This window comes from Nasonia vitripennis (genome assembly GCF_009193385.2).
Source record: "Nasonia vitripennis strain AsymCx chromosome 2 unlocalized genomic scaffold, Nvit_psr_1.1 chr2_random0008, whole genome shotgun sequence".
NCBI classification, from domain to species: domain Eukaryota; kingdom Metazoa; phylum Arthropoda; class Insecta; order Hymenoptera; family Pteromalidae; genus Nasonia; species Nasonia vitripennis.
In genome coordinates, this window is record NW_022279615.1 from 322,149 (window position 1) to 341,450 (window position 19,302).

The window sequence follows — 19,302 nt, forward strand, 5'->3', positions numbered from 1 at the left end:
GTCTCAGACATCCACTTAAATAGTTATATTATTAATTCAGTTGTATTTACAAGTTTTATCAAAATTTGTCAAGTTTGATAAATATTAAAATATAAAAATGTATTTTTTTAATAAATAAATAATAAAATCTTTAATATAATAATTATTCTATAAAGAAATTTTTTTTGCAAAAGTATGTTACGTTATACCTGGCTGAAAATAATCATATGATAATCATATGAGTGCTTATATGATTATCATATAAGCAATCATATGAGTGCTCATATGATAATTATATGATAATCATATAATACTTTCGACCGCATCCTCATATGAGAATCATATGATTGTCATATGATATATCGTAAATTCTCATAAAAATAAATAATTATTTTACCCCTACTTGAAGCTTATTAATCTTGTGGTTCAGGGTTCAAATCTCCACAAATCCGGATTTTTTTATCATATGATTATCATATCAGCACTCATATGATTCTTCATATGATTATTTTCAGCCGGGATATGGTTCACTTAATACATTCGTTTAGCAGAATACATTTTAATACTTGCAAAAGACGATTTTGCTTAAGTCTACGTTTACAGCGTATTATGTGCTGTATCGTTCTTTTATTGTCAGTGATTCTAAGTATTTACCAAATTATTTTTAATACAAAATTTATACATGTATATATTCATTTATATATGTAATATATAAAATTATCAAAATTTCACAAAAGTAAATATTAGGTTTAACGCCGATTTATCAGTTACGGTTAGTTTTAAGCCAACTTATTTAGAGTTTAGTTAGTGAGAAAAGTTATTCTAAGCCACTTAAATATGAGTTGGTATACCATAAAGGTAAAGGATTTGGTAGAAGTGTTAAAAAATTATCAGAATTTAGATTTTATAACACAAAAAGATTCTGTAGTACTGTATGTTTTGGACAAGTTTCATTTAGACAGAAGTGAGCACATCAACGTTGATATTAACGAAAAACTCAAAAGATCTTTTTTCAATAATTATACGAAAAAATTGAATATATTGCCCAAAAACAGAAGAAATATTACAGAGTTTCAAAAAGAGTATGTTAGTTGGTTCTGATATTTCATTTAATTTAGGTTGTTATATACCTATTCAAACAGGTAATTGTTTTTGTTTATTAATTAAAATTTTGTGTTGTTGTGCACAATACGTTTTATACATATATTTAGAGAGTTGAGTTGGTTTGTTGAATCTCTAACTTCTACGCTCCCTAATAGGAGATAAGGTACGGAAAGGCGAACGGACCAGGTACAAAGAATAAAGATAATACTGAGAGCTGATTGTGACTAGATTATAATTATTTATGTACAGGATGACTAGGTCTGTTCGACTCGGCGACCAGGCCGTAAGTGATTCACGAAAGTGACTAAGCTTCTAAGCTCCCCTCGCGCTCGCCACGTCGTGGTGCTCCGCTTGGCGGCGCTTCGGGCCACATGTGGTGGTATGAGGGGACCGCCACATATATAATTCTATAATCTGTATAAGATAAGATTTTATATAAGAGCCTGACACATTAACATTTTTTAATGACGCAAATTAACAATTTGGCCTATTAGTATGGGTAATCTGTTGTCCTTTAGTAATTATTTATCTTTTTTTGTCGAAAGTTCAGATGTGCGACAATCTTTCTGATCACAAGCAATTACAACTGTCTTATTTAATTATTCTTTGTAGGTTGTAACAGAGGTCGACCACAAATACCATTGGAGTCGACTTCTGAGAAAACTCGAAAAAGAAGATTGACTGATCTTAGTACTCAGATAAGTACTGATGAGTTGTGTAATTTGTCTAAAAAAACTGAAATTAGATGAAAATGAAAGTGGACTACAGTAAGTGGATAAAATTTGTAATCCGAAGTCCGCCTATGAACTGTTAAATATAGATAAAAAGATTGAAGAAACCAAAATGACCCCACAAGTAGCATTATCTTTGATAATTGAGGCAAATCTGATAAAGAAGTCGTATATTTTATTGAGAAAAAATGTTTTTAAACAAAAGTGTAATATTTACCCACCTTATATAAAGGTAAGTTATTAATTTTATTGGCATGCGAGCATAGGAAAACATTAAACGTGTTTAAGCGTGTAGAAAGTAATTTTGGCAGCTTGTTTAAATTTCCTGATGAAAATGGGTCATGAGGAAATTAACAAATAATTATTTTGGTCCTTAAGGAATAGCACAACCTTAATAGATAGGTTCACGAATAACCAGTTCATTCACTAAAATTTAAGTACAAAAAAAATTGTAAAAATATCGTTTTACAATGAAATAAGGTTATTTTTTTTAACTTTCTTCTTGTTAAGCTTTTATTATTAATATGCATAGTTATAAATCTATTGATAACAAAATATTTTATAATATTGGTTGCGAAGGCAAAAAAAAATGTGGCTGTCTCGGGGACAGCCGATAGAAGTGAATACTTAAATAGATGGTGTGGAATTTTGAAAAATTTTGAATAGTTTCGTTGCCAGAGAATCAAACGTATACGAAGTGAGAAATGTACTAGTCATCGCAGCGGGACTACAAATGTACGTCTTCGACGCGAGAGTTCAAAATATATATACTATAGTATTCGCGGCAAAATTGAAATGAATTAGTCTTCGACGCAAATTCAAATGCGTCTTTGTTGAGTGCAAAGTAGTAATCTACAAGAATAAATTTAATTGTGACTTTTTTGATAAATTTTTATAATTTTTTGATTTAGTGATTTTGATGCGTAAATCGCCGCTATTTTCTTATTTTTCCAACTTAATCGCAACTTGACAGAGAGTTGAAAAATCTTAGGTGAAGTAATCATTGATCAACTAGTAAATTCAGGATAGGCAAAATATAATACGAATGAAGAAAATATAATAAGAATAATATTATCGTACGATATTTTATGACACAACGTGCGTAATCCAAAATTTAGAAAGTGCATTTTTGCACGAGCGTGCGGTAAATCGCATATTAAAAAAGTTACGTCGTCTAGTTGACGCAAAAAATTGAAGTACCATGAAAAGGTACCGCTATATTAGCGTGTCCGAAATCTGAGAAAACCCAATATCCGCTTGCAGCGTGTGTAAATAAGTGCGGCTGATGCCTGATATGTAAGGGAAGAGCTAAGCTGGGCTGGGCTTGGGGCTGGGCTTGGACCTGAGATGGGCTTCTGAAACTCGAAATGCCGGGGGACGTAATGCTCGTTGGAGACGCCGACGACGTGGCCGCGGTTATAACAGCACGGAATGTGGGCATCGCGCAAGTGAAGTTAAACGCGATCGTGAGCAGAGTGCTATGGTGGATGGCGAACCACGGATTGACTTTAGCACTTGATAAGACCGAAATTGTCTTATTGACAGGAAAGCGGATACCGACCAGCATACCCATGAAGGTAGGCAGGAGACTATAACGACGAAACCATCAGCCAAGTATCTATGAATAACTATAGACACGAAGTTGAACTACGGGGAGCACCTAGATCGCGTCTGTAGAAAAGCCACGACTAGAATAGCGCAATTTAACCGACTCATGGCTAACGTCCGTGGGCCTAGGCCAACAGTTCGGCAGTTACTCATGGCGACCATTAACTCTATCCTGCTATATGGAGCAGAGGTATGGGCCGACGCTATGACTATGAATAAGTATCGGAAAAAGATTATGGCGGTACAGCGAAGGGGAGCCCTTAGAATAGCATGCTCCTACCGGAGGGTCGCGTCCAAGGCATCGATGGTAATCGCGGGGGTAATCCCCGTAGATCTTCTTGCGATTGAACGCAAGCGGATCTACGAGGCTCGTTTAGCGTCGAATAGCACCTTGATTGCCGCGGAAGAAAGAAAAATAACAATGCGCAATTGGCAGACTAGGTGGACCTATTGTCCAAACGCTAGATGGACTAGGACCCTTATAAAAGATGTGGGTCAGTGGGTGGACAGGAAATGGGGGGAGGTCAACTTTTACCTTACCCAGTTTTTCTCCGGTCACGGATACTTTAGGAGCTACCTGTTGGCGATGAACAGGGTGGCAACACCGGGGTGTAAGTACTGCGGTTACGAACGGGACGACGTGAGACACACGTTTTTTGACTGCTCTCACTGGGCTGAAAAGCGTAGAGCACTGGAGCTGACGATAGGGGCGTTCACGCCCGAGACTATCGTCGAAACGATGCTTGATAGCAAGCAGAACTGAGACGAGATAACGGCGTAGGTGGAAACGGTTCTCCGCGCGAAAAACAATGATGGTTGTTTACAAGACTAGTTGACGGCTAGCACAGCTTAAGACAGGCGACCCCCCAAGGAATGCGAAAGCGATTACCGGGGGGCTTTCGCGGCCCTATGAGAGGTGGAGTTTTAGTGAGTATGCCTGGCGTTGTCCCGCGTCAGGAGAGTCTCACACACGGGGAGCCTCGCACGACTCCTATCATGGTGCATTAAGCATTTCTCCATCTCTCCGGATAAAAAAAAATATATATAATAATAATAATAATGATGATGATGATAATAATAATAATAATAATAATAATAATAATAATAATAATAATAATAATAATAATAATAATAATAATAATAATAATAATAATAATAATAATAATAATAATAATAATAATAATAATAATAATAATAATAATAATAATAATAATAATAATAGATCTTTTTATATGCCGGACGACACGTGCCTAATCGCATACGCGGACGACGTTGTGGCTGTAATTACTGCACGGAACACTCAGCGGGCGCAGCTAAACCTGAATCAGGTTATGAGACACGTAAGCACATGGATGACGGATCACGGACTCCAACTGGCGCGGCGCTACAAAATACTGAGCTACTGCTACTAATAAGGAAACGTATAGACACAATTATACCTATGAATGTGGGGACGGAACATACGATTACCAGAAACGAAGTATCTGGGGGTGACTCTAGATACGAAACTGACTTTCTGGGCATATATACGCAACGCTACGGCTAAAGCAGCAGAGACGACGAAAGCCTTAAGTAGGCTCATGGCCAACACGAGAGGACCAAGACCGAGTATACGGCGACTTCTTATGAGCGTCACACATTCGATCATGCTCTACGGAGCGGAGGTATGGGCGGATGCGTTACAGGTAAAGAAACGGGCAAAGGCTATGACGAGCGTTCAACGAACCGGGGCACTAAGAATCGCGTGCGCGTACCGTATCGTATCCGAAAACGCGATTTTCGTAATAGCGGGCGTAATCCCGATAGACCTCCTCGCGCGTGAGCGGAAACGCTTATACGTACGGAGTTCGAACGTTGGGAGGGCAGACGCTGCGACAGAAGAACGGACTAGGGCGATGGAAGAATGGCAGACGAGATGGACGACAAACGGATAAAGTCGTTGGACGCACAGACTGATACCGGAGGTCGGACGCTGGAAAGACAGGAAACACGGTGAGGTGGACTTCTACCTCACCCAATTTCCGTCGGGACATGGGTACTTCCATTACTATTTTATAGGTTTTGATTAGAGTTTATTATATCGATTTCGATTCTAGCTGTGATATCTTCTGGAAAAAGAATTGATAATGAAGCTTTTCGTGATTACTGCAGAGGGACAGCAAGACTGTTTTTGCCTAATGGGGTGCTCTCTGAAAAGGCACAGGAAGCAAACAATAAAAATGTTAGAAGATTTCGTAATAAATTTTCCAGAAAAACGTCTAAGTTGGTACTATTAATGTATTCAAAATATTTAAACAACATAACTATATAATAATAATTATCAATATATTATTAGGATTGACACCAATACAGATATGTTTGAGAGGTTACTATTGTATTCTAATCCGTATTTGTCATCTATAGAGGAACTTCCAAAAAGGCAAATGGATTTTTAACAGATGATATAATAAGGTTGCTATCCGTGGATGATGATCATTATGATAATAATGATGATGATAATGATGATGATAATGATAATAGTAAACATCACGATTCTTCGAGTAATAAAGATAACTGTTAATGTTGTTGTGTGCATTAAATAAAATGTTATGATATACGACAGACTACTTAATTTTATTTTGATGAACCTCTATGTCGAAATTATGTAAGCAAAAAATATAATACAAATTATACACTTATAATTTTTTTATATGAATATGATATATTCTAGTTATTTAAAGACATTTAATTAATAATATCGAACAGATCAAATGTTTGATAATATTTGACTTAACGAGGGTTGTTTGTAATAAAAATTTAAAAAAGTATGATTTTATAAGCAATAGTACGTGTAACGCAATCGATTTCTATAAAAAAGCACGTATTTAAATAATTTATAAGATTATCTACATTTTTACTTCATCTAATTTTTTTGCTTACTTTTGCGAGTCTTAACAGCGTAATACTGCTTTTTGGAGTAATTTTTGAGGTTATGGAAGAACAGGGGCTACATAGGCCAAAAATAATATTAGATTCGTATTCAGCGGGAAAAAATACATAAGAATAAGTTTTTTTTCTCATTATTTTTTCTTCCAGCGAGTCTTAAGGACATATAACTGCTTTCCCGTAATGATATTTGTGACTGTTAGAGTTATACCAGACCGCCATTTCGAACTCTTCAAATAAATCTTTCCGAGGGATTTGGATTCCGAAAGTACACTAAAAAACGAAGATTTTAACCAAGTTTCAGCTCATTCCTCTGTAATTAAATTGAGATTTTTGTCCAAACTCTTTCAACGCCGCCGCCGTTTCAGAAATTAGCTCCCCCTCAATTTGAGTTGTTGAGTTAAAATTATGCCTTTTTTTAACTCAACTTTCGTTATTGGGTTAATAATTAACGATTTTTACTTAATTTTACTGTTTCTGGCTACCTCTTATTTTGGCTTCCCCTTATTCGGCCTTCCTATCATTTTGGCTTGCCTTTCATTATAACTGTCCCTTATTTGGGCGGCCCATGATATATATTTTACCCTTTTTTGCTTTGCTCGCCAATGCCCCATAATTCTTTCAAACTATAATCATATTCACTGAGCGGTGGTAATTTTACTTTACCATTATGACAATAACTTTTATTAGAAAACTCTAAGGACCAAAAAGAAGCATTACAATAAGGACATCTTTAATCCATTTCATCAAAGTCTAAGTAAGAATGTTTTAATGAAAATAGTTTATTCGCCCTTTAAATCTGGCGACGTTTGTTAACACGATTGCTATTCATATTTTCTGTTGTATCCTTGAACCTTTTTTTCTCTAATCTAATCTCAGTCATATTTTCAACTATATCTTTGCATCTATTTTTCTCTAATCTATCGTCCTTCATGTTCTAAACTACATCCTTACACCTTCTTTTCGCTAATCTATTATCAGTCATATTTTCAACAATATCCTTAGACCTTTTCTTTTGTAATCTGACTTCACTTATGTTGTTGAATGCATCTTTTTGTCTTTTTTATCTAAAGAATAAGAGCTCATATTTTCTACTTTGTCTTTTTTCCGTTTTTTATTAAACGAAGGGTTTCACTCATATTTTCAATTAAGTCACCTTAATTATAGTCTCTCGAACTGATGTTAGAGACTTGTGGATCTCGAAGGACTAGTTGGCAATAAACAAAACCACTCTCAACCGTTAACTTGAATTAATATGCCGTAAGAAAAGGCTTTGATATTTATTGAAATATAGAGAGTATTTACAAGTGTTTAAAACTACGGAAAATAAATGAAGGTTACAGTATTAAAGTACCGACGCGTGAACAACGATATTGTTACGGACGACACTGTGAGGCGAGTACGTGCCTCACAGTGTTTCGGCAATACGTACTGAACTACAGAAATCCGCGAAAGCGGCAGAAGACCGCTCGCGAAACAGGCGAAGAGAGACAGAGTAGGAGCGAGCGAGCGCGCGTTGCCATGGCAACCTCATTGGTGCCGTGCGGGCTAGCGAAAACCATCGAATTTGAAATTAAGATGACAAGCTTCTCGAACCTTCTCGCTCTCTCTTCGCATATTGAACTAATTTTCGAACACACCTTCCCTTTTCTTTTTTTGATAATCAGTGTTTGAATTATCAATTTCAATTTTTTTAATTTTAAAGTTTGTATGATAGTATTATAAGAATCCTTTTATAGGAATTTTTTTTATAATTAGCCCAATAATTTAAATTGTTATAATTTTGTATGTCATAATGTCCTGTGTCTATGGGACCAGATAAAAATAAATTCAATTCATTTTCATTAAAAGTAACAGAATCGCGACCGTAATACATAGGATTTATAAAATTTGTACTGGAAACTGAAATACGAACTGAATATAGACGAACAAATACTATAATTTTCACTTCACTGTCGTACGTACTATTCATTGACATATGCATTTCATAAGTACTTCTATCAGTAATTTTTAAAGATTCGTCGCCTACGATAAATGGCTCAAAATATTCCCAATTCTCATAAACATGATTTACAATTTTGGCATTAATTTTCATATGATTTTCTTTCGTATCAAACCAAAAATACGGAAAGCAACGAAATAAGCAATTGCCATCTCCAAGGATTTTTTTTCTATTTCACATTCTGGCATTTTATTGGATATTCTGTCTATCTACTATGTCAAAATTTTATAGATTGAAAATACTTAACTTTCAATGTTAAACATGGTTCTCTTTATCTCACTTTTCTTCTTTCCTTCTCTCTCTCTCTCTCTCTCTCTCTCTCTCTCTCTCTCTCTCTCTCTCTCTCTCTCATTCTCTCTTTCAAATGATTGCAGCCTGGATTTAGTATCCCGCAGAATAATTTATACATAAAAACTCGCAATTTAATTTTAAATTCAGTTTTATAGGAATAAGCAAACTATTTGTGCATATAGCATTAAAAAATCGCGATTAAAACTTCGAATTTAACTCAAAGGTAACCAAATTTTTGACGCAACGTGAATACAAAGCTGCCAAGAATTTGTTGTTACATGTTGTTGATACGGTTGCTATGCATTATATTATAGGTAACCACTGCGAGTTTGAACATAATAGATTTTTGAATATCGAATGCAATTAAAATTAGAACTGCAGTAGAAATATTTTCAACTTATGAATTACTACCTATTTTAAAATTGGGGGTTGGCGAGCGAAGCGAGTTCAATTCGAAAATTAATTATTTTTGGATAAACAATCAACATTGTAATGAGAAAGTTTAGAAATTATAAAATTATACAATTAAAAACGAAAATTCAAATTAGGAGGTTGGCGAGTGAAGCGAGCAGGGGGTACCCCCTCTAGTAGATAATAAGATAATAAGCTTAGCTGATATAACAACAGAAAATTTCATTCATCATTTTAAAAAAACATACCGATGGATGTGAATAACAATGACATTGTCTATTTATCAAATCAAAATAGCAAGAAAAACTTTATTAAAACGAAAATTTGATTAAAACAGTATAGTATTTTATAATAACGTATTGATAATAAATCAATAGATACGATATTATAAAATACACAGATAACAGATCAATAGAAAATTGTTTTTTTAATATACCCCATACTTATTATTAAAATTTAACTGTCACATTAACGTTCAAGCGTGTCCAACTGTATTATTTATATAATGTAAATTTTTGAAAATTAATTATATTGATCTGATTTTCAGTATTAAATCAATTAGAATCGTACATAATTTTAAATATTTTGATATTTCAACACTAAAATATGTGTGTGTGTGCGCACGTGTGTATGTGTATAAGGAAAACTTTAATATTAGTTACAGTTTATTCATAAACTTTTAAACAATTTTCAGTCTCTGCTTTACTTTTAATACGAAAAATTCTAGTGTATTTGCTGTAATCATCAACAAACGTTAAAAAATATTTTTCTCCGCCATAGCCAGTTGTGCAATGTGGACCATTCAAATCAATATGGATTAATTCTACAATTTAAGTAGTTTTTGTTCTATTATTTTCAAAAGGTACATTAGCCATTTTACTCTCAATACAATCTGCGCATTTAATTTCAGTGCTTTCAATTTTATTTGGCAATCCTTCTACTAATTTATTATTTACTAATTTATTCAAATATTGAAAATTTATGTGACCTAATGCTCTATGCTATTTCTCTTTATCATTAATTTTCAGTGTGTTGGTACGCATTAGATTATTAACCCTTTTGAAACAAAGCTTTTTAAAGTATATAAATTATTAACTACATTTGCAACAGCTATTAATTCTCTAGATTAATTATAAATCTTGGCATTCTCATTTATTGCTACTATAGTATAATTTTTTGTTATCTTAGAAAAACTCAATAAATTTTGTCTAATGCTCTCAACGTAATAAACATTTTTCGAATCAACATATTTTTGATTGTAATCATTTTTAAAATAGACATGTATACTACCAAGTTTAGTTGCTTTCAACTTTTTACCATTTGGTAATTTTACATCAATTGGTTTTTTTTTTAAATTAACATATTTATCAAAAAATCTATAATAATTTATAATGTGATCTGTACAACCGCTATCTAATAACCAATTAATTTCATTACAATTTGCGCTATAACCAGTTACATGATTTATCTGGCTTGTTATATTATCTCTACCAGACTCGAGAGTCGAAGTAGAAGATAAATAATTAGTAAGGTTACACACCTGCGTTACCCACGTCTCAGACGTGTAGTTGCCCTGTTGTTCGCTTGAATTGTCACCTCTGGGATGACCTTGTTCTCTGCCTCGACCACAACCTCTGTAGAATCCACCTCTGTTGTTGCGTCTATGAAAACCTCTTTGATGATTTGTTTGACCTTGATTGGATTGAACACCTCTTCCCCGGCAGCTCTGCTGCTGTGGTCTCGTATACTCATTTTTGAAGTGGCCAAATTTTCCACAGTTGAAACATTTGCCTTTGGTTTGGGCCGCAAAGGTAGTAGCGTTGGTTTTACGTTCAGCCTCTCGTTGAGTCATGTTTTTCTCTTTTATCTTAGATTTACCGTAGTCGATCGTTCGTTGGTCTTCTGAGATAACGTCAATAAAATCCCTAATGTAACTGTAGCTTGGTGGCAAGGCTCTAATCAGATATCTCATTTTTTCTGATTCATCAATTTTTCCACCAGCTGCTTTAAATTAATTTCTTACTTTTTCAAACTTGACAAAAAATTCTTCTAATACTTTATAATTATTTAACATTATTTATTCGATTTTACCTCTAAAGATTATTTGTAGGCCTGTTGATTGTGTTAGTTACATTTTATCAAACTTTTGTATCATCTCAAATGTCGTTGTGCATTCACCAACGTATTCTAATTGTTTATCCGAGATAGTACTAATTATCATTGTTTTCGCTTTTAGTTCCATCTTATTCCAATCTGTTTCTTTATCTTTATAAGTTTCAGTTATCATACTGACTGCTTGATCTTTACACTCTTTATACTCTAATAAAATCATTAATATGATTTTCCAGCTGGCGTAATTTGCACCATAAAAAACAGGTATCAAAATATCTTCAATTTTTGCTAGTTAAGTTATTTTTTCGTTTTCTTCTTGTTTAACACTTGTATTTTCATGTATTTGATTTTTAGTAATTTATTTTTCACTTAATGCAACTTTTTTGGTTGCTTCTTTGGTTGCTTTTTCAAGTTTTACTTCAATCTTATTTTCTTGACTCATTTATACATAAGTTTAACCTCAAACTTGCCACGTGCTCTATACTAGCACTTCACCACGTGTCTCACTAGCCGACTTTGATCCACTGACATCGCACTTGAATTTTGGTTAATCTTCAAAACTCTTTTTATTGTTTAGTACCCGACAACTTTATCTTCGTCACTGAGTATATATATTTTTTTACTTTAACCCTATTTAGAACGGTTAATCTTCACTTGAAAATTTTTTCCTATCGACAGACTTTTCGACACAAAAATTTGTGTACCAATTTGAGTATACTATCACGATCATATATATTTACATATTACAACAAAAATATTTTTAAAATATGTACAGAAATAATTTAAAAATTATATGGGAATTTTATTTTTACGAAGTTTGATAAACATTATATTTATGTTTTTGGGATATGAAAGTTTCCGTAATTTATATATTATGAATATTATATTTTGAAATATTTTATAGATAGTTATCTAAAAGAATTTAAGAATTAAAAAACCCTGACGTTACGGGGATGTGAACCGGCAACCTTCTGCGTGACAGTCTGGCACTCTACTCATTACGCTATGGATGAACTTTTGTAAATTATTTCTTCAAGTATATAAATTTAAAATACCATTTTTGGTATTATGAATTTTTCAAATATAAAATAAGGTGTCGGTAACACAGATTCCTGTAATGTATTAATTTTTTGCAAATTATTGCGCCTTTTTAGCGCCATCTTTTTTTATTTTAATTTAAATGCGTTATATACTTAATTTAAAGTAGTAATTAAAAAAAGTTGTAATATGCGAGGCAAAGTAAAAGTTTGTTTTACCGTTTCATTGTTCGAAATTTTAATGTACAAACGTAAAATAAACAAAATTTTTCCAAAATAAACGATATTACGAATTCTTTAAGGTAAAAAGATAGGTAAAAAGCTAGAATTTTATTCTTTTTAAGGTATATATCAGACAATTTACTTAAATTAACTTTATCAATAACTTTATTAGAAAAAACTAAAATCTGAAAAATAAAAAATTTCTATAAAAAAAAACGCGTTAACAGAATGTAAAAACCGTGGCTAACTGAATTAGCAATATGTTTTCTCAAAAATTGTGTTATGTAGATAATCGGTAATTATAACAAATCGATACGTCAGTCATTTAACTCCAATATTTAATCAGTTCTAAGTTAAAGTATAGTCAAATGGCATACAAAATTTTAGCTTATTACATCAATCCGTTCCAGAGTTATAATGAGGACAAAATTTAGTAAACGGATACGTTTATACATACATACATACGTACATACATACATACATACATCAAAATATCAAAATTCATTAAAATCTTTAATTCAAAAATTTGCACTGTTACAAAGCTTTCTCTTTGAGAAAGCAAAACGGTCTGTTTTTTCGTTATGCTACAGTAAAAACAAAGAAAATAAGTGATGAGTAGAAGTTGAGATATAGGAGTCTACGAATGAATACACACACATTTTCACAACGCAACCAGGCTTTAGCGCGACAGCCGTGAAGATGCTGTCGCGTCAACGAGGAGGATTACCCAATTCTTGCTTCCGCACGGCTATTCCTCGTTGATATTGGAGTCGGCGACGAACGTTAGCCGTCAGTGCAATACTGACCCCGTTCAATGCAGCCAGGTTGCCTTGATATACAACGGCGCTTTCGCAAAGTGACAAGGCATGCATTCGAATTCTTAAATGAAATGGTGTATATTCTCGTAATAAGATTACAAATACCGCGTAGCGCGAGAGGACGCTTCCGCACTCACGGTTCGAGCTGAAGACAAGCCGACGACTCGGTGGCAGCGAGTCTCGGCTTCGGCGTCTGCAGTCGGTTCGATAATCCGCTAATCGTACTGTAATCTAGCTGTCAACTTACAGTCTCCGTACGCGCGCGTCGCTATCTTGGTCTTCGAGTTGCTACCGGCCGCTGACGGGGTTGGTGCTGGCTGTTCATTTGTGGCTTTGGACTCGCGTCACGCCGTATAACTATTTTCATGTGTTTTGCCGATAGGATTGTCGCACATGTGTCTCGCGTTCGCGCTCCTGCCTATCTGTGTCGTGCGCCGATCTCGCGCGCGCCTTCTGGGTTATCGTTGAGCTGGCAACGCCGCTCTCACGCATGGCACTGTCGCGCAACGCGACGAGCGTGCGAAATACGAACTCGCGTCCGCTCATCACACCCCCCTTCCAGACGCTGCATAGATCCTCAAAGCAGCTTTACAACACCGTTGCGCGCCTGACCTAATGAAGCCACAAATAGGATAAGGAAAAGCAGAATGGGTTGTTACGATAAAAGAAAAACACAGCGTTTGTAGAAAACCGAGGTACTCTATTTCCTCCAACTGATCTGCTCGCCTTCGACATCCCTTTTTTACAATTTCTTTTTAGTATCCAGGGGTGTCGACGACAGGATCTGCTTGCCGCTCCGGGCAATGGTGGGACCGTCGCAATCCCGGGTATCCGCACACGAAGCAGCGTAGCTCTTTCGATCTCTTCTTGCGTAGGTACTCTACGCGCTGTAGCTCTTTCTTCCGAGCGATCTCTTCCTCGTGCTGCGCATGTGCAAGACGTGCTTGTGCCCTTCGTGCGGCCTACTTGTATAGGTGCTCCTCTTCCTCTAGCCGCTCGTGCTCTTCGCGCAGCCGGTCGAGGCGCTTCTTCTTTGAGTGCGCGGCGACATTCTGCTCTTCGTCAACGAGCTCCAGCGATCAAGGCCTGCTCCTTTCGCCGATCTTCCATATGGTTGGCCCACGTCATCGCCTCCAGGTCGGCTTAGTGTCCTTCTGTCTGATGGTGCTCGTCGAAGCGGACAAACAAGTCGACTTCCCACTCCTCGGTCTCCCAGATGGAGGCATGCAACTCGCGCAGCTCCTACCGCAGGTTGTCCCAGCTCTCGGCGCGCTCCTCGTCACCGCAGGAGCTCGCCGCCAGGATTGATGGCTCGGATGTCACACCCCCCATGCACCTGCTTTTTCGTCCGCCAGCTTTTTAACTTAAAGCAATTTCAACGCTCGGGAACTCAGGGGCCGGAAACCCAGACAACCTCAAGCCTTAGATCCTTTTTTTTATATTATAGCCTTCTCAAGTCCTATCCAGGTCTTATATGGCTCTTCCCTCTGCCCGATACCATACAATGGTACCGGTCAGAGAAGTTCCCTATAGTCGCGGTGCATGTGCATCACATCAAAATGTAGTGCACATGCATCTCGACTGGACCTACAGTTTAATTATACAGTACGAAACTGTATACTGTGGGATCCGAATCTCGTAAGGACTACTTAACAGGATAGAAATGCAGGGAATAAAAAAAAAGACAATTAACGTAAAAAGGCAGTGTGGCAGGAAGTCGTCAAAAGAAAGTCAAAGAAAAAGGAGAAAAAGGCAAGCAAAAAGGATACAAGTACCCCTGGCTTTACAAACCAGATTAGGACCAGCAAGAACGGACCAAAGCGGGTAAGAACCCCCAGACCGGATGCTCTAATCATTAAAGCTGCAGAAGGAAAGAGCTATGCAGGCATTTTGTCAAAAATGGAATTAACCCTTTTACTTCACAAACTAGGAGATAGCGTAAATAGAATACGCAGAACAGTGGCAAAAGATCTTCTTATAAAGCTTAAATGCACAAAAGAAGTCAAAACCTCGGACTTCCAAGAAATGGTTAAAGCAGTACTAGTGGAAGGTGTGACGTGGAAAAATCCGCAAACAAATTTTCCCTTTCGTTTTACGGCCCCTTATCCGCGTTACTATTATTTATAATCCTCCGGATCCTGGCCTAGATCTCAGAGGGAGAACCGCTAGATCAACCCGAATCGGGGTAATCGGGAATGTCGAAAAAATAAGTCTATTCGATAACAATTGAAACTTTCTCTCTTTATTTCGGTCTTCACCGCTCTCAATCTCTATCTTACACACAGAAACTATAACCCTCTCTCTCTCTCTCTCTCTCTCTCTCTTTCTCTCACGGACAAGATTTCGATGTTCTGTCGCAGCAGAGCTACACTTTGCGCTCGCGACACTCTTTCCCCCAATTCTCTCCATACTGGTCGGCGATTTCCTTGAATCCCCTTGTCTCCTCGTTGGCGTTCCTTTTTTCTCCACTCGCACAAAAACAAAAAAAAGTCGCGATTAATGATTGCAAAAAGCAATTATCATTTATCCGGAGACGAGCGGCCTTGCGACAGACAACGCACCGTTTTAAAGGCGCCACAATAAAAGCACTACAGCAAGAAGAAACCATTTAAGTAAGAATTTTGGACCTGCTTACCTCAAAAGAAAAGGTACTAGAAGCACTACAGAAGAAAATTGGCGAAGAAAACATCATAGAAGACTTTACGATAAGATCTATGCGAAAGACGTACGGTGACATGCAGATTGCCGTGATATAGGTACCAGCTCAGATAGCGGCTAAGATCACTAAGCTACGGAAGATCAGGATAGGATGGGTCAAACGTAGAATCTGGCTGGCTATCTACAAAAACAAGCTACTTAGGTGTTATAATGCCTAGGTCTTAGCCATATAGGCAGAAACTTCATAGTAACTGAAGATAGAAGTAAGCTTTGCTTTAAATAGAAAATAGATGGCCACAAAGCGAAGGAGTATAAGAACCAACCCAACTTTGTACTCTGCAAAGAAGGTACAGGTGCGAAGAGTGACCACATGTGCAGCTGGTAGATACACATGTCCAGTTTACCAAGCTGCAGTAAAAGCCATTGACAAAAGAAAAAAATGAAAAAAGTGCAGTTGAACATAAACCACTGTGTGACTGCACAGGACCTACTGAGCCAGTATGTCCGTGAGACAGAGATTGACATAGCCACCGCCTTTGAAAAATACAGAGACCTGGACAAACCATCGTAAGATATGGACAGTACTGGTAAAGCGGCGATATGGGCATGCGGAGACGCTGCTTTCCAGGAAAAAAATGACAAACGTAATGAAGGATTTGTGCGTGCTAAGGCCGCAGGAGTACACATGTACAGCTAATATGCGTCTCTGATAGCAGGCGATTTTAACACCTGGGCAGTAGAGTAGGGAGACCAGTGGACGTACGAAAAAGGATAAGTGCTATTGGAAGCATTTGCCCTTCTAGACTTACAAGGAAAGGTACCCAACCCGAACTCACCGATTTTGATGATTTTCATATATGTTGTAGAACATAAAAAAATAAGAGACACGTATTTTTTTTTATCGGCTAATTTTCACTTTTAAGAGGTAAAAACCTCCCCTAAAGTTAACCCCCAAAAAGCATTTTTTTTAAATATCTCGGCTTAAAATTAATATTTTTCAATGAAACAAATTGAAGGTTATTTCTTACAAAAAGAGCAAATATTTCATGGTGATTTGAAGAGTAAGAGTAGCATCCCCTATTTTTTAGGGGTTGAAAACATATATTTTTTGGCATAATTTTATAATAAAAATGTTTAAACCGACTAAAAAAAATTGGAAAAAATGTTTAAACATCGTTAATAACAAAATTTAGTTGACGTCTTTCGGTGTTTTCATAAATATTACCCCTAAGGGGGTAAACCACCCCTAACACAAAATAACTGTAAATATGTAATTCAATACATAATATTTCGTAGAAAGTTTGTATATAGAGGTTTTCGAGGTCGCTGATTACAAATCTGTTATCAGATTTTGAAAATTCAAAATGGCGGAACCAATAGGACGGAAATATCGAAAAAAAATTTTATATAATAAAAAAGTTTTAAACGACTAAAAAAATTGGAAAAAATTTGTAAACATCTATAATAAACAAATTAAGTTTTTCGATTTTTTCATAGATACTACCCTTTAGGGGGTAAACCACCCCTAACACAAAATAACTATAAGTATACTTCAATCCATAATATTTTGTAGAAGGTTTGTATATAAGGGTTTTCGAGATCGCTCTTTGCAAATCTGATATCAGATTTTGAAAATTCAAAATGGCGGATCCAATATGGTGGACGGAAATATCGAAAAAAAATTTTAACTTTCAAAAAAACTTGTTTACAAATGTGTGATCTTTGTAGCCTGTACATGTGAACTAAAGAGCCTTAAACCCTAAACCCCTAAAGAACAAATAGGCTAAATGGTTGTGCTTTTTAACCAAACCACCTCAAATTCCTAAATTTGTAAACAAGAAAATTCTGTGTGTGAAGCAGTTTTATAATTTCCGTAGAAATTGTTATCAGAATGTTATTGAAATTCCTTTATTGTAAATTCAATTTATAATTTATTTTTGTTTATAATATTAGAGTATAATAATAATCTACAATCTTTTATCTTTTGCCATAGTGCATTTTTTGTATTGAGCATAAAATATATTATTTTACGATGTTTTTACAATAATGGTAGTCCTCATAAAAGTGTTTAAAGCACAATGCTTTTTTGCACCAACCACATCGTACAATTGCAATGTTTGTGCACCCTTCTATTTCACAATGTTTTGCACAAGACTTTCCAAAACTGAAATCTATAGAATTATCAAATTTATCTGGTTTTTCATTGACGTTTTTATACCAGGAATATTTAAACAAATCTATATATCTCGGTGAAGACAGTTGGTTGTGAACCAATGATTGAAGTTTAATTATATTATTTCTCACATGTAAATTCATATCATGATCCATTAACATTACATTATCAGAAAATGTTCGGACAAAGTTTTTCCAAATACGGAATCCATAGACATCAAGTGGTTGTATTTTTCCTGTGGTTCCAGTTGGAATTTTTTTATGTTAATAATTTTATTTTGTGGCATTGTTTCTTCTATAACTTTGTCACAATGACCACTCCAAGAATCAAGAAATAGTATTGAGTGATGGCCTACATAGGGATAAAATATTTTTTCCAACCAGATTTTGAAGTGATCTGCAATTAAACGACTTACTAATTAACTGATCAACGATATTACAATGTAAAAATTGTTATTAGTTCCCTTACTTGTTGTTAATTTTCCAGATTTGGATGCTTCCACGTACACGTTTTCTGGTCTAAATATGTTTTGTTCTACAATAGGGCCAAAATTGCCACTTGGTTCCTTTAAAACAAGAAATAGCGGTGACAACAGTTGTCCAGTAGCTGATATTAGTGGCTGTATAGTATAACTATGCGTTGTTGCTGAAATTGACTGTACCAGACATTGCACTTGCTTTTCTCCTTCTACTGCTAATGTTCTTCCAGAATGCATTTCTAGCTGAAATCCGCTCTGATCTGTATTATACAAATTTTCGAGTCAAATCCTTGGTATACACGATTTAACGTCATCGATAAATGCTTCAGCTTTAGCCGTAAGTTCTGCACTACTTTCTAGTGTTTTTCTTGTTATGAACTTATTTATTTTCCTAGAAATTATTCGGTGTGCTTGCTTAAATTTGAGTAACCAATGTTTAGAAGCTTTGAATCTAATATCATCAAAACCAATTTCTTTTTTAGCTTGTAAGGCCCATCGAATTATATCTTCATCATGGATAATTGAACCACTGTCGAGAGCTGCTTGAAAATTATCCAGGGTATACTGACAAATTTGTGCTACTTTTTCTCTATACGTGCCACCTTTATTAATTGAATGAGCCCAACGACGTAGCTGACTAATAGATGATACTTTTTTGAATCTGTTTTGCACTGTTTTGAGACTTAAATTTTGCTTCGTTTTGCTACTTCTCCAAAATTCTACAGCTCTTTTTTTGTATTCAAAATTTAGTTC

The 19,302-nt window shown here is 35.6% G+C and overlaps 1 protein-coding gene and 1 long non-coding RNA gene across 16 annotated transcripts in view; one reads left to right on the forward strand and one right to left on the reverse strand.

Annotated features, from left to right (window-relative positions):
- Nucleotides 1-19,302, reverse strand: part of LOC107981239 (zinc metalloproteinase-disintegrin-like batroxstatin-3) — a 584,695-nt gene that overhangs the window by 304,340 nt on the left and 261,053 nt on the right. The window lies entirely within an intron of this gene.
- Nucleotides 1-19,302, forward strand: part of LOC116416510 — a 277,582-nt gene that overhangs the window by 228,345 nt on the left and 29,935 nt on the right. The window contains exon 3 of the long non-coding RNA XR_004226897.2: nucleotides 1,696-2,046. This is a non-coding gene — a long non-coding RNA (uncharacterized LOC116416510). The remainder of the gene's footprint in view (nucleotides 1-1,695; nucleotides 2,047-19,302) is intronic.